Genomic DNA, 5,385 nt, shown 5'->3' on the forward strand with positions numbered 1-5,385 from the left:
GGATCAAGGCGTGTTACATTACAGAATGATTTGACAGCAGAAGTCCACAAGAATCTAATGATGGATGATTTAGAGGACTTAAGTTATCATCGGCTGCGTGCTCTTGAGAATATTAAAGCCAATAAGTTAAGGGTTGCAAGGCATTATAACAAAAAGGTCAAGAACAAGCAGTTTAGTGAAGGAGAATTAGTCTAGAAAGTAAAATTACCGATTGGGTCTAAGGACAGCAAGTTTGGCAAATGGTCACCTCATTGGGAAGGTCCTTATCGGAGTAGTCGTTGTACACCTAGCAATGCTTATATTCTGGAAATGCTAGAAGGGAGAGAAGAATTTGAAGAGCAATCAATGGAAAATATCTAAAGAAGTATTATCCAAGCGTCTGGGTTAATACCCTTCAGTCATCGGCTCTAATAGCCGGTACCAGAAGGGTATCGCCTTTAGTTTAAAAAATTAACCCAAAGGGGTGAAAGCCGATACAATATGTATCGCCTGTAGAGCAAAAACAAGCACAAAGACAATCCTCATTATGGTAGTCTCAAAGACGAGTTCATGAAGAAGGCAGGACCTTATTCATAGTTTGTTTCTAGTACAAACTACTCAAAAAACTTTATTTATAACCTCCTTCGCTGAGGTGATATCCACGATGGCTGCTACGGCATCGTCGAAGTCCTCAATCAGGTCCTTGTGCATGTCAGGGTCATTGGCCATTGGGAAGCCTAGCTCCATGGTGCGAAGGTCATGCCAGGTTTGGACTTATGCCATGACCAAGGCCATCACCATGCCGCGATGAACGCCGTGAAGGGCGATGTCCTAGACGCGTGCCGGGACATCATGCAGGCGGTTGTTGAGGAGAGGGCCTTGGGCATTGACGGCCACCATAGCCACGTTTGCCGCTAGTTGGAGGTTCTCCAACTGCAATATCAGGGCTGGCAATTACAGAAACAAAGGGCTATCAAGACAAAGATAGTGGAAATTGAAATAAGGGTTTTCTTGGAGTTCATCTTACCCACCACCATGGCGTTAGACTTGGCTAGCCACGCTAGAGTAGCACTAGCCTCTTCCTTGGTGGTGAGGAGGATGGCTTGAGTGGCCCTAGGTGGATCTCAAGCCGACTATTCTCCTGAGTTGCCTCGGAGTAATGGTCCTGGGCCACCCTCCACTCCTAGAGGAAACGCCAGGCGTCGTCGCCGTTGTAGGAGTCAGAGGAGTCCGATGACGATTCTAGTGTGGTAGTAGCAGATGTGGCGGTAGAAGGCTCGCTGGCTCGGGGAGGAGTAGGAAGTCTGTCATTGAGGATGAACCTGCAGATGCATTAATAGATGATTCTTGCTATGGATGGGAGCGTTCAATCTTACCTCATGCGGCAGAGTCACTGGCCAACCAGGACCTCCTCCTCTAGGAGATCTTCTGCTGTGCACTTGCTGTGGTGATCCTCTCCTGCCATTGGGTGCTGGTTTAGATCATGGAAGAAGAAAGGAACTGCTATAGGGTTTGTGAAGGCGGAGAAGCACAGGGAATAGAAATAGTTGTGAGATGTGTGTGTTTGAGGCCAGGACTCTCGACTGGTATTTATAGCCATGAAGCAAGGTAGTAGATATCTCAGGACATGCAAAAGGCAACCACAATTAATAGAAGATGAAGCATCACCCCACTAATGCCGAAGAGAATGCGGTGTTGATAACTGAGGACGAAAGATTGAGGAGTTTTCTTTGTAGAGGCTGTGTTTTCAGACTTAATTGGATTAAAGTCAGAGGTCTAGAATCAGTTATTTTCAAATCGGCTCTTTAGCCGAGATAAGAGATACAATAGATCATCAGAAAATATGGTTATCATTGGTTCCACACAAAATATATATTACAAATATTGGTATGTAGATTACAAGTTTAGAACATCCTAGATTACTTTTAATGCTTTTAGCCAGATAGAATCGACTTCTACGATTTGGCCTAATCAGTGGCCTAGAACTAAATCTCGCGGTATCATCCTACAATGTATAATCCTCATCATCGCTGTCGCTAGCTAGTAGTGTAGGACCAAGTCAACCCTGAAGCTTAGAACATGCCTCTGCCTCTCGCAAAGCTGGGTCAACTTCCTCATTGTTGGCTATATCAGCTGGTGTCATGTGGTCATGTAGTGCCCTCATAGTACGCCCTCCTCTGGGTCTGTCAGTTGGACCGGGAGGTTTATACTCAGGGAACATACTCTTCGATTCTCTTAGTATAGTCTCCTATTCTAGGAAACCAATAGTCTTAGGCAACAGGTAACATATGACATGAGCATAGGGGGTCCTCCTCTTGCCCATGAATCCATCAGCGATCCAGTCTTCCCACTCATAAATCAACAAGTCTACCAAATCAAAAGGGGTGTGCCCCAACACCAAAGATAGCAACCACTGTTGCATTACTGTGATGGCCTTACCAAATCTAGCTATGGGGTATAGCGACTTCTTGAAGGCGAGTAGGAGCACAACTGCTAGTTGAGTGAGTTCTCCCAGTGACCTTAGAGAGTCAGGACTGAATAGTTGTCTGAAAAGAATAGATACAATTTCAACGGGTGGTGGCGTCCTGCCTACAAGGGCATGACGAGGAGGTACTACTCCTGGGTAACATAATTCATGGACCTGAGTGGTGGGAACTGGATCAACACCTAGAGCTTTAGCTATTTCTTCCCTATATAGCGGGTGGCGATCCCTTCTGAACATAAATTCAATGTATTGCCATCCTCGTGGTATCCACAAAGTTGTGAAGAATATCTTCACCCAATCTAGCACATATTCATGTGCTTTGGTGAACAGGTCCAGCAGTCCTAACATGAATGTCAAATGACCCTTCATCTCTTCCTTGATGACTCTAGCTGACTTTGCTAGGCCTTCGACTATAATCCGACGATGTGCATAGAACTTAACGCCTCCTTCATGGATGGCCATCATAAGACTTGCCTACATTGGAGTCCAAAATGGACCTTATTATTGACAGTAATTATCATTCATCATGAATCATCAACATAACTTGAAAAAGGGCATGATAATGATCACCAACATAGACTTAGGGGTTTAAATTGATAATTTCCATGAGTTTTGGTGAATTTGTGGTTTCAGTAGGGTTTATTCAGAAATCCATCAAGGTGGACCCAATCATCAGAATTAAATGCAATTATCCATGGTAAAAATAGCTCTAGAAGGTTCTAGAGATCACTAGCAGGCATCACCTAAAGCGAACCGTGGGAGGATGAGAGGTGGGTCTAGCTAGCCCCACCTATAGACCGTCCGCCCCCTAGCCCTACATGTTAGCACTAGCTTCACACGTCGGTTGTCCACCGCCTTAGGGATTGCATCTACGCCATTCTTTTAGGTCAGTTTGATCCGAGGGTCTAGAATTGAAGTTTTGGCCTATATATAGCAGCCCCTACCCCTCTCCCTAAGGCAATCAATAACCCTAATCATTAAGTCAAGAAGGATCAGAAATTAGGGTTTCCAAAGAATAGAATAGATCTCTAATTCTTCAAGTTCTAGTATAGGCTAGCTAGCAAGATTCAAGTAGAGTTGGGCTATTGCTTAGGATTCTAGATTCATTGTCTGGAGGCTGGTAAAGCCATTGTATCCCTCTATATTTCATGACTTTGTGCTACTTCAATACTTTGTTTCTATTTCTTATGTTCCTAGTTTGCTCTAGTAGTATGCTTGATATAGTCGTGATTGATGATGAATTTATGCATATGTTCGCAAAGTGCTTAGCTCAGTACTCGAGTGAGTTAAGTGGTTGACATTATGTAAGCGTGGTGCTTAAATATTGTTTACCTGTGGATGCACTCTACACTCTGGGCCATGTGGTAGATCACGAGTGTGACACTCTCGTTGAGTCCTTTGTAGTTCACTTCCCATTTGTAGAACAAATAGAACCTAGTTGTGAATGGAGTCAAGCTCTGTTCTTGATCTTCCTTAGTAATGTTCTTTATGCATAGATATAGAGTTATGCTATAGATGAAAGTATATATACTAGAGTGTACAAAAGACTTAGTAAATAAGAAATAACTTACAAATCTTTTCTCTTAATTAATCTCCTGCCTAGCCATACTATATTTATGAGTATTTATTCCTATCTCTGGATTATTATTATCAATGCCTTACACTTATCATTTGTTTATCATATGGTTTACCCCTGTTATAGCTTGAGAGTTGAGTTAATGATCTTATCATAATTCTACATATTTGTCAATATATCTAGCCACCCCACCGCTCCTCCCTGTGGAAAAATATAAATAACGATACCTGGTATACTCCTAAGTGAAATGCTACAATGGTATATTATCTGTGCGCTTGTAGATACTTAATAGATATATAAATTTACAAGTGTTCTCAATAATTACTAGCAACACGTTTCTGGCATCATTGCTAGGGTTGACAACTTAGTAAAGAGTGATGCTAAAAAATACCAACAAGCATTTCTGACGCTGTTGCCGGGGAGGGGCACAAGGCTAAAAGAGAATTGATCAAATAAATACTTATTGATGAAATCATAACTATCTCTGGTTTAACAGGCTTACCCTTGTTTGTCTTTATTCATATCTTATATAGGGTATTGCAGGATTGGTTTTGATTCACCAACAACTTTTAACCACAAACAAACCAATCAAGAGGAAGCTCAACACCAGCTTCTGAAGCTATGGCTGACAAGACTCTACGTGAATTCTCTACTCCAAGCACCAAGAACATCTGCACTAGACCAACACTCAAAACCGATAACCTTGAGTTTGAGCTCAAGCCAAGCCTCATCAACTTGGTGCAAGCTACCCCATTCAGTGGAAAGGCACACGAAGATGCTAGTGCTCATCTTTAGAATTTCTAGAGATCAACTGCACAATTGTCATCAAGGACGTTGCTCAAGATATCATACTACTTCGCCTATTTCCATTCTCGTTAGTGGGAAGGGCAAAGTTGTGGTTCTACACCAACAAAGATAACATCAATACGTGGGCAAGATATTCGGAGGCCTTTCTAGCAAAGTTTTTTCCTATAGGCAAAACCAATGCCTTAAGAGGAAAATTTTCTAACTTGCTACAACAGAAAGGAGAAACCATTCTAGAGGCATGGAAGCATTTTCAAGAATACATTTCGAATTGTCCTCGTTATGGGATGGAAGATTGGTTGCTCATGCAAGGCTTCTATCATGAATTAATTCAGAAAGCTAATGAATAGCTTGATGCAACTGCTAGAGGAGCATTTATGTCACTCACCCTTGGAAAAGCTAAAACTCTTGTGGAAAAGATAACCTCTAATCAAGGCTGGTCTCAAGGAAGTATTCATACAAGCAATAAGAGTGAAGAAGTACCTGAAGAGGTGTGTGCACTTTCAACCAAGATGGATGTACTATTGAATTGGCTTGAACA

The 5,385-nt window shown here is 42.2% G+C and overlaps 1 non-coding gene across 1 annotated transcript; it reads right to left on the reverse strand.

Annotated features, from left to right (window-relative positions):
* Positions 1-5,025: 5,025 nt before the first annotated feature.
* LOC136519160 (small nucleolar RNA R71) lies at positions 5,026-5,133 on the reverse strand. Its single transcript, XR_010774721.1, has one exon. It is a non-coding gene; the product is annotated as a small nucleolar RNA R71 (small nucleolar RNA).
* Between the last annotated feature and the right edge of the window lie 252 nt (positions 5,134-5,385).

This window comes from Miscanthus floridulus, chromosome 17, assembly GCF_019320115.1.
Source record: "Miscanthus floridulus cultivar M001 chromosome 17, ASM1932011v1, whole genome shotgun sequence".
NCBI lineage: Eukaryota > Viridiplantae > Streptophyta > Magnoliopsida > Poales > Poaceae > Miscanthus > Miscanthus floridulus.